This window comes from Mytilus edulis, chromosome 3, assembly GCF_963676685.1.
Source record: "Mytilus edulis chromosome 3, xbMytEdul2.2, whole genome shotgun sequence".
In the NCBI taxonomy this organism is placed as follows: domain Eukaryota; kingdom Metazoa; phylum Mollusca; class Bivalvia; order Mytilida; family Mytilidae; genus Mytilus; species Mytilus edulis.
Window position 1 is genome coordinate 59,458,729 of NC_092346.1, and position 12,008 is coordinate 59,470,736.

The 12,008-nt window shown below is 29.1% G+C and overlaps 1 long non-coding RNA gene across 1 annotated transcript; it reads right to left on the minus strand.

The window, feature by feature from the left end:
• Nucleotides 1–1,714: 1,714 nt before the first annotated feature.
• LOC139516950 (uncharacterized) lies at nucleotides 1,715–11,479 on the minus strand. Its single transcript, XR_011663060.1, has 2 exons — nucleotides 11,367–11,479; nucleotides 1,715–1,836 (listed from the first exon to the last, which is right to left on the minus strand). It is a non-coding gene; the product is annotated as an uncharacterized lncRNA (long non-coding RNA).
• Nucleotides 11,480–12,008: the final 529 nt, after the last annotated feature.

Consider the following 12,008-nt stretch of genomic DNA (forward strand, 5'->3'; position numbering starts at 1 on the left):
AATCTCATAGAATGGAACTTGCGATGTGCATGATGTTTTATTCATCAAACTTAAATTCTAGACGAACTATACAATTTGATTCAGAGAAGCTCAGACAGCACTTTGTAAAAGAAAAAACAATTAGAAAACATTACAACCAAACACACAACAAGGTTACTGGAAGATGCATCACAACTTCCCCGTATAGAAAAGGTTGATCTGCAGGGTAAAACCCCCTGCTATTTTCTTTTGAACCTAACCGAAAATTATGAACTCTTAATGTAAAAACGCATGAAGAAACATTGGAATAACATTTGTTTTATAAATATAAACCAAAGGCACCAGGCGTATAAAAATTAACACATTGGTATTTGTCATGAAAAGTCGTAGTTACTACAACCCTTAAAACAATAAGATATTTTATTTTATCAAGTGGTCACCATTTTTTTCCCTTTTCTTCTATAACATATGCCTTGCTCTAAATTGTCCGGAGTTCAGACCACTTGTTGCAATAAGAATTGAACAAAGACTACACAACATCAGCTACCAACCTTAATTACAAAAAAAAAAAAACCCTCATGAAATTGATAATAAGATAATACGGAAAACAAAAGATAACCGAAGGTTTCGGATATGGATAAAACACATAATAACGTGACGGTTGGCAACTTTTTTTAAAGAGCTCAGCCCTCGATTATCAGATTAACGAAATGAATAAAGAAATCAAAAATTCAGAAAAAATACCAACCCAAATACATACTTTAATTTTCATAAACAAAAACACATGTGCAAATATTTATGAGGAGACATTGGTTTTTCTATGTTCGAATCTCGTAAGCGAGAATACATATGCTAGCATCAACGAATTTTCACAGGTTTTGAACGCAAGCTCAAAGTATTTATCCGCCAATACATAAATGATATTTTAATATCTTCTTATATCGACGACTTTATCTTTCAGCCAATTTTGTCATTTTTGTTTTCCGTTACAATTTCAACAAAATAATGTGATTTTTTTTAGAAATTGACGAAAGCCCGACACCGAGTTCATATTTAGTTTAGAAATTTCAGCTTTGGCATTCCTCGATTAATTTTATAAGAATGCGCTGCAGCATTAATGAACTCCAGTAATACGTACATCTGCAAAAATAGAAATTCATGAAATATTACACCTATAACTAAGGATACTGTTATAGATAGGAATAACGTAAAGGCTGAGTATATCTGCAAAAAAAGTTTCTTTTAAGTAGAAATGTTAGACGAGTAAGAATAAATCACGATTGTTGTGCGTGGATACAATTCATGTAATTAAACTACCTCTGTATTAATGCTTTTAATCAGATTAATGATTACGACAAACAATTGTTTAATTACAGATCAAACAGAAGAGAAAATAATTATGACGCGGACTCATTGCATTTGTATCCGTCATACCACCTGTGGGGTCTTTGTCTACACTCAAAAGACAATCAAGTTCATAAGTTACTTTTCTGGTTTATTTTTATATCTTTTCCTTATTTAGTTTTATATTTATCGAACAGAAATTTATATTCTTTATTATTTAAATAGTTTGTAGATACGACTTTATAGAAATTCAAGACATAACCGTTAGGATAAATTACGTTCCTTTGTACAGTATAGTTGATAAATTGTATAGATGAAAAACTAAGCGACATTTGAGTTTTTTTGAAGTATGACCAAATGCCTATGAAATATTGATAAGAATAAAACAAAATTAGAGAGTACTTATGATATTTTATTCGATGAACACTGCTTTGATTTTATGATATTGAAATTATAATGTACAAATAACACATCTTTCAGTTAGTCGAGATATTCATGTATACTTGCATCTTTCTGAAAGAAAAAAAGAGATAAAGATTAGATAATTAAATAATTCAAAAGTTCCCTAAAAATTATTTTAAACAGTAAAATAACAAAAATACCGAACTCCAAGGAAAATTGTAACAAATAATAATTGCACACACATATAAAAAAAGTTAATAATCTGTCTGTCTTTGGCTAAACGTTTGTTCTATTAGGTTTTACCATCTCTTCAATATTCGAATTCGATTTGGATTTTCAAATAGTTTGGCCTCACCGAAGAAACGTTTAATGTCGAAATGTGCATCTAGTGCAGTGCTTTTTGTGCCTTTAATATTGTTACTTTTGTAACAAATAACTGCACATACATATAAAAAAGTGAAATAACAAAAATACCGAACTCCGAGGAAAATTCTAAACAGTACGTTCCTTATCAAATAGCAAAATCAAACGCTAAAACACGTCAAACGACTGGATAACAACTGTCATATTCATAACTTAATACAGGCATTTTCTCATGTAGAAAATGGTGAACTAAACCTGGTTTTATAGCTATCTAAACCTCTCATGGATACGACAGTCGTATAAAATATCATTATATTGACAACGATGTGTGAACAAATCAAACAGACATAACAAGTAAAAATGTAAAAAATAGGGGTACATAATGTACAATTAAAGTTACTCTGGTTGCAAAACAATAGTTAACATGCACATACATATCCGAATCTTTTCTATATTACAATAATCGTAATGCATTTTATGGTACATGTAAGCGTACATATATTAAGGACACAGTACATATATCTTGCAACTTCGATTTTTGTCGATTGAAAGATATTTCACAAATATGTTTTAGTCAGTAAATTTCAAGAATATTCTTCACATTAACATTTATACCAGCAGTTTGATATCACAATTATTCACAGTTTTGTGTATACTCATTACATAACCAATTATGAAATAAAACAGCTGAAGAGAAGAAAATAAGTATTTGGCTTATGCAAAATCAATCGCAAAAAAATATTTTCTGAACATAGCGTGACCCCTTAACTCAACCTGCCCTGCTTCAGTCATGGAGGGCTGCATTTTTAAAAGCTTTTATTTTTTTAATAAGTGCAGTCATTGCATAACAATTATTATATCCATTTAACTAAAACAGATATTTACGAAGAATTGCTAGTAACATATTTTCGTAATGACCACAACTCGGACCTATTATATATATATATATATTTATGAACATAAACCACAGATCCGTCTAAATAACATTTAATTGATACATTTACAAAATCCTTAATGATAATAATTTTGCTTTACATAATCAAGAATTTTCCAATTCAACTGTAGAAATTTACCCAAGGGGACTTACTTTAAATAAGTCTAAAACAGACAGTAAAGCATGTCTAGATTTGCACATTTAATTTTCACACGGAAAACTCTATACACAAATTTACCAAAAAAGGACGAATTTTTGTTCCTAGTCATATATTATCCTGTTCAAACTTTGGCCCCTGATTACGGTTCGTTATGATTTTGATAAAATGGTAATGTCAAAAGCTAAAACACATCTTACGAATGGAATAACATTTAGAATGGAAATGGGGAATATGCTAAAGAGACAACAACCCGACCAAAGTGATGACAACTGCCAAACGCCACCAATAGGTCTTCAACGCAGCGAAAAATTCCCGCACCCGGAAGGGTTTCTCAGCTGGCTCCTACATACATTTTTGTACAACTCATATTTCTGGTACTGGCATTTCCTGATGTAGATAAAAGTGGATCTAACCTGGTTTGATAGATAGCTTAACCTTTTACTTGTATCCCGAATTAATTGACCAAAACGATATGTATCTCAACCCGTTACCGACATATATTTTCAAAAATTGATATTTTAAGATAACAGAATAGTCATTTGATCTGTACCTATGACTATTGTGTCGTATTTACAATTTTGCCGTTTTGATCGGTGTAAGTTCGCTTCTATGTATGTTTTTTGTTCACTTCAGTGTTCCTGTTGTTTGTGTATTTCATATTTTCCCCTCTAATGGTTGATTTGTTTGCCTTGGTGTAAGTTTGTAATCCGTTTTTTACCTCTCAATCCATTACTGACCTTTGCACACCGGTATTCTACTGTTGTTTTTATTACGCATGTCATATGGTGCATATTTAACAAGAGACGTTTATCCTGTCTACGAACATGGTCTTGCTCCTTGAGTTCTTGCAATTTCAGATGTCATGCGATTGAATATAAATAAATGCCCCAAAAACGAACATCACACACTTGAACATTTCGATAGGTTAAAACAATGACCGATTAAGTGAAAAGGACACCCACAAAAATGTTCGTACGACGTATACGCAGGACATCATGAAACCATCCCCTTTGAAATCATTTGAAAAAAAAAACTTATTTTAATTCAAATTTCATACTTTATATTCTCTGTTTACACACTTCCTGGTTGATGGACTTTTGTTGCTTGACGTTCAGTAGAAAACTTTTCGGGTATATTAGGGTTTACCATCTAAAATGACCAGTATGGTTACAACAGGGAATATGAACGAAAGATAAAAAATATTAGCTGATCATTTTTAAGCGGCAAATAATGCAAGTTTAAAGTTTTAATAAATGATACCTGTATAAATACTTTACTCCCTTACTATATCATTCGCGTTTTGAATTCGTTCTTTATTAATGAGAAAAATGAATAAATTGGATACACATAATCAAACAATGTAATTCTACATATCAAACAACATATCAGAAAATGGACTGCACTTTAACATCTGTTTCTGTTGACAATTTCTGGAAGGTTTTACAGAAGACATCAAGAATGCACATTCGTTTGTACAGATAATCCATAGCGTAGATAAAAACGATAGCCTTGATTATCATTAATTACCGTTACACATTTATATATATAATAAATAGGAAAATGTCTTTATGATCGAGTAACCAATTACTTGAATTTGAATCTTTTTGACCTACTCTTTCTGTCATACATATTTCCGAAATATATTCGGATTACATATTGTGCGATACATTTTTTTAATTTTCGGAACCTTATATACTCTTATGTTTTTCTTGCACAAATGCTTTATGACCATTGCAAGAAATATTAAACTTGAACATCCTTTATAAAATAACTATGCAATAGATATTTGGCAAAAAATGAAAACAACTTGTTAAAAATTTCCTGCGCTTTTCTGGATTGATCTTCATAATGAAAATTTAAAGCCGAATATCTGGAAGTAAAGTAAGCGGTATGATTGATCGTTCTTCAAATACTAGTAGCTGACATGATTCTATAATATAATATTGTACACATCATTGTTCTTATGTGTTTTAGTCTTCTATAAAATGGATATATATTTAAATGCGTTTTTCCTAGTTTGATTGTAGTGGAGTGTTAAAGGGGCACTAGCTACGAGATGTATAAAAAAATCTTTTTTTTTGTTGCTCAATCAATAATGAAATGCAAATAGTGAAATAATAATTAGCTTTTAGCAGCCAGTATGGTCACGTCAACTTTGTCAAAATAAGCTAAAAAACAAAGATTATGAATTATTCACTTGCAAGTGAATAATTCGATCTCATTGAATCCGTATTCATGGGAACTTCAATTTAACCCCTTTGCTTGAGATGGGTAACACGTGAATTGTATGTGTAAAGTAATGTAAAGGAAAAGAATGTCAACATTGAAAGTGAAACAAAGATAAGTCATTTGATTGACTGATTCGATCCACAAAAATTCATTTTTATACAGGTAAAACCGATGATTAACATGTATTTTTCATCTATAATATGAAATTAAATAGACCTAGAATATCCAACAGCACGAGTTTGCTTAATGTATTTATATCTATATTTATGTTTACATCGCTTATACGGTCATTGCATGACTTTAAAGGTCAACTCGATAATTAATTAGATGGCGTATGGACGAAAATAAACACGAAACGAAGCTACGTATTTTCATGATCGTGCCCTGTTTATAATTTATTTTAGACTTTTATTAGTTTGGATAAATGTTTACATTGTTTTAAATAAAATATGAGAATTGGATTAAAATTGGTGAACATGAATTTGACAGCTAGTGCCTCTTTAATATCCTAGTGCCTCAGTTATAAAATAATAGGATAAGGTAAGGACCTGACACTAATTCCCTCTCACCAACATGCGTTTATGCAATTATTACCGGTCCACCACACGTCTATATAGGTTATTTGACTCCTTATAATCATGATAATTTTGTTTCCATGACAGACCGTGTTTTAAAATTATCTACACGAGTTCATAAAATGATACAGTGGAAATATAGAGCACATGAATTTTGTTATAATGAAAACAATTCCCCCATAAAATACTATTTAGAATAACAAAGGAATGGAAATGGTACACAATATAATCAATAGTAATAGGCAACAGTGTTAACTCGTGGTCAAATATGAGAAACTCATTTTGAATATACAAACAAAGTAAAAACACTTTGGGAACTCTAACTGAGGGGCGAAAGACACCAGAGGGACATATAAACTCATAAGACCTATAATTGTTTAATTTATAAATTGTGACTTGGATGGAGAGTTGTCTCATTGGCACTCATACCACATCTTTTTATATCTAATCATAGATCGAAAATAAACTGACGCGAGATCGGGTGGGTAGATAGGGTTAAAGTTCCTTGTTATGTATGCATCACAAGCCATGTAAATTAATCCAGACTCAGTTAAAATATCACGATAAAAGTGTTGAAAGCACAATGTCCCAAAATAGTTATCTGACTATGGTCTCAATGGAATATATAATCTATTTATTATATGATACCATCATTGACATAATCGCAAATTGAAAATTTCTATGAATATTTACGATTGTCAATCATATATTTCATGTTCAGATAACAAAAACCGGTGGTAATTGAACAACCTATATTAAGTATTTTATCATTACAACATTTCTCAAAGGCTCGTTTCAGTTTAAAAATTTAAAAATCTCACAGCAAGTTACAGTGTTTTATCTCATGCATTAGCATTTTGATACAATAAAATTATTTAAATGGGCAAAGTCTAGAATATTTAACGAAAATTAATTCACTGATATTATTGATTTCTTCTTTAGAAGATTTTTCAATTAAATAATATACAAACAAATTATTTTTTAATGTTGTTTTAAATATCACTTTATCTTTGATATTCACATTAATAGTAGGAAATGTCCAATTTTAGGTACGACATTCAAACGTTTGAAAAATAAATATGATAATCTTTTACTTGTTCTAAGAGTATTTTCCGTTTGGGTAAATGTTAGTTATATATGAATTAAATCAGACCTTTTATCATAAAATCATCATACAAAACACAAAAAAATCAAGTTTATTAAATTATCGAATTAGATAAAGTTAAAAGGCATACGGAACTGAACTGAAAACAATGATTATAAGGAAACTGAAGAAAGAAAGAAAAATCAAGCATGAACAAAAGGCACAATATTTCTATAAATGAAAGCTTTTATAAAGACAAAAATGTCATTTCTATTTTTCTTATTTAAAAGGACAAATATGTCATTTCTTTTTTGAAGTAAATAAAGGCAACAGTAGTATACCGCTGTTCAAAACTCATAAATCTATGGACAAAAAACAAAATCGGGGTAACAAACTAAAACCGAGGGAAACGCATTAAATATAAGAAGTAAAATCATATAGAAAATTTTATTTTAACAAAAACATCAGAAATGTTAATACCACTGTGATTCGAGAACTATAATTGTTGTATATATATATATATATATATATATGTTTAGCTGAATTACTGTGTCATTAACGTTCATGATTTGTCTCTTATTATCATTTTTTTTTTTATAGAAAAGTAAAAAATATTTCATCATGATAAATAGTAAAATTACAAAAATACTGAACTCCGGGGAAAATTCAAAACGGAAAGTCCCTAATCGAATGGCAAAATCAAAAGACCAAACACTTCAGACGAATGTATTAGAACTGTTATATTCCTGACTTAAAATATCAAAATATGTGTTCATTTGATAAAAATATCGACATGAGTGCAGGTTTTTCGAGATAATACTATTTGAAATTTTTAAAAACACGTTTCCTAATATTTCGGAACCGCTTATGGTCAAACGTTAAGAAAGACAAAGAAAACATGGACACAGATCTAGATGAAATCCGTATATTTTGCTTCGGTTTTGAATGGTTGGAATAGCCGAAATATAATATTGCATTTAACTAATACAATCAAATATGTATGACTATTATCTATTGCTTGGGTTGTATTATGTTCTATAGTATATGCGGTACTACTCCCAAGTCAATTTCGGATTAGAAAAACAATATTTAGAAAAAGTCAAATTGTATTCTGAATGTATTCATTACTTTTTTTTCTTGATTAAATAATCGAGATGTCTTTCATTTAAATATTTAAAAAAAAATCCTTGAACAATATTTAGATCTGTGCAGTTATGGAGTTATATATCATACAATTGTTTTGAAAATATAGAAATGTTACTCAAAAACTCTTCTTACCAAGCTTGTTATTTTATACTTGGGAGACTCGTTTTGTCTACACCAAACCCATAGTATTTTTTTTCTAATTCAGCAATTTTGTAACATTTTATCAAAATAAAAACTTAAAATTGATATTTCGTGTCAACACAAATGTTTGTTTTTTTACCTAACATATATAATACGGAAACATTCATAAAAAGTAAATACAGCTTTTATGAGAGTTTGTGTAGTTTTTCGAAATAATGTATAACATATCATAATTTGTCTTGATGTTGTTAAAGTTTCAAAACAAGGGGATACATACTAGGGGAGGTATACAAAAATAAAAAAAGTAGAAGAAACCAAACTTATATAATGACTAAATTTAAAAACGACGAAATGCCAAACAACAGTCGACAAAACAACAAAGAAAACTAATAACGGAGAAACAACAATTACATCAATTTTGTTAAATTAAAACATAAATCCTATATGAAAGACAGAAAAATAATTTATCAAACCATGAGAAAGGTTTTGAACATGCATTAAGTCGTTAAATAAGTAACTTAGTTTTTATTTAAACAAGTTTCTTTGTTTTTGCTTGATGGGCAAAACTGTTCATTTATTTTGAAAAAAAACCCCAAACAAACTGGTTTGGTAGAAAATTTGTAATAAATCAATATCTTTTATCAAGCATATTATAATAATCGAATGGTGTCATTTTGGGAAAAAACCTTGTATTTTCATTTGTTTAATTTTTTACTCAGGGATATTTAAAAAAAAACCGGAAAGACAAGACGCTGATTTAATACAACCCATTGAAGTACAATATGTCAATATAGGTAACACAAAATTACATGTGTGGTTATTGATTATGTACTAACAAAACCGATATGTTAAAGATTTAAGTCCACTACAACTTTATATATACTATTGTTCTTACTATTGTTTAATTCTTCCTATTTGATTTTTGATAATGGTGCAGCTTCGTCAGTTTCATATTTGTGAATATATTCTTGATATCAGGGTTGTTGTTTGAAAATAAACAATTGCGTGTATGACTTATGCAATGTATACATTTTCTGTAAACTAAATCTGACACACACACACAGACACATAATAAATCCCCAACAATTATTAATACGGTAGCTAGGATAAATGAAAATTTACTCAGATATTCTATATATCTTTTTTATTATTTAACCTAGGTAATTCAAGACACGAAAACATTGTATAAAAGTACTTTGAAAATGTACAGTTCATAACCGTAAATGTAAGCTCTTTGATATATTTTCATTAATGTGGTGTTATCAGTATTGTGATTAATAGTAAATAATAATTATGGATAACTACAATACACATTTTAATATGGTTTAAATATTTTCGCTTATCGAATGAATTTGAAATTGAGTGCATCATTAGTTTTTAATGTTTTTAAGATAGAATCTAAATTTCTTTTTTTCTAAAGATACCTTAAACTGCAATAGAACTGGTACACAATAATTTTTTTTATCAGATTCAAATTCTCGACAAAATCACAAAGTTAGGTATTCTTATTTCCAGGAGTAGGAACTCGTACAGACAAAAGAATATTCTTATGTTACGCGTTTCAATAGAAAAAGTATAATTAAGAGTGATATAATCTTTATAAACTTTAGACTTTGAAAATTAGAGCCAATATATGAAGACTTATTACACACGTGGGTATTTTTTTATTATGACATATTAATTGATTGTTGTCTTATATTTATTTAAATCTCATTTTAGTTCTAGTATGCATTCATGAATGCTAATTAATCAAGTATGTAGAAAACTTTCAACACAGAGGTCAAAACGTAACGAAGATCGCAAGACCCTTGTTTTAGAAGATATCTTAAATCATAAGACATATCATAAGATGGTTTATAGACACATCTTCGTCCTGACTTAGTAGAAGTGTCTTACCGTAAAATCAAGACATCAACATATAAGTCTTAAGATGGTCTCAGTATAATCATGACGGTCTTTGCTTTACAGTTTTATCTATAAAACATTTATTTGGCTATCCTTTTCATGATTTTAATGTGTTATGGAATTAGATATTGTAATAAAATCAGGACATGTTGTCCTTTCAATGCGTTGTACGTCACATCTATTCCCAAAGAAGTGTTCGTGTGCGACGTGCTATGTTTGTTCGTTCTCTAGTTTTTATAAATCTTATTTTTTGCCATATCTTTTAAACATAACATTAACTGCATACACACTTTAACCATTACTTCATAAATATTTCAACTATTTTATTTAATCAGCATATTCATGATGAATTACTTTTCGTAATTTATCTGTACCTCTTCTTTGTATTCTAATATCGTATCATTAACTAGATAATTATCATTCAAAATATAGTAATCATATTATAAATATTAAAGAAAATTATAATAAAATAAAATAATTAAAAACGAAAATGTAGCTAAAATAATCCTTTGAAAAATCTTTTAGGAAGTTTCAGTCCTTAATGCTTTCAATTTCGTACTTAATTTGGCCTTTTTAACATTTTTTGATTCGAGCGTCACTGATGAGTCTTTTGAAGACGAAACGCGCGTCTGGCGTAAATATACATTTTCAATCCTGGTATCTATGATAAGTTTAATGACTATCACTATTGGGAATACCACAGGAAAGAAATATTTATTTTAGAGTTTATCTATAATTATTTATGATGACAATCAAAATTGGTACCACAATGTTGTAGTCCCAAAGTTTGTAGTAAGACAGGACACTTTCGAGTACAATTTAACAGGATACGTCTGTCTTTTAAAAGCAAATATAAATAATTGCAATCTAAAAGAATTTGTACGTGTACTATTTAGATTTTGTCGAGAAGTTTACAGAAATAAATGAAAACATTGCACAGATGTGTTTTAGCCACTGAAAGTGTAAATCTTCCCTTTGAATATTTTAAAGAAAGGGTTGTGTTTCTAAAATAATACATTGCAATTAGCATTTCACATAAATTATAATTGAAGCGGTCACATACGTTCGTTAACAGGATAAAGTAGATTTATATGAACAGCTTACCTTGTGACCTACTATATGGGAAACCATCACTTAACTTTATGTTGGTTTAGGAAAAGCACCATGTTGTCAAAACACTCTTTCATCTTAACCCTATGAAGTAAGGTTACAGTTTATTTAATTTGTTGGTTCATTATGCAAGTTTATTTAAAGCTATAAAATATTAATTTCATAAAGCAATTATTTATGATGTTCTGGATCAAAATCGAAGAAAAGTCTTTATATTCGAGGGACAGGCATTAAAACTTGAACAATCTATATCAATACATTTTTTTAACATCTTTCCATTGAAATGCTTTATATTGCAGTCCTTTTGCATGCAAAATAAAAATGTTATGGTATAAAATATAATGTATTTATAATGAAAAAAGTCATGGCGCGTGAAATATTTAAAATGTTAATGATATTTTATTATATGAAGTACAGACTAGTGTTTTCTATTGTGACAAATATGAGAGATTAATTACTTGAGACTTACATAAAATAGATTGTCCTATTGTTGCTCATAAAATATAAAATACTTCTGTCATTTTTATTTCTACATAAATTTTCCTTTTTTTTTTATTATTCTTTCATACTTTTCATTGTCAGATTTTCGCATATGGCCAACCAATAATTATATGCCTGGTACCTTTGATAAAAGAT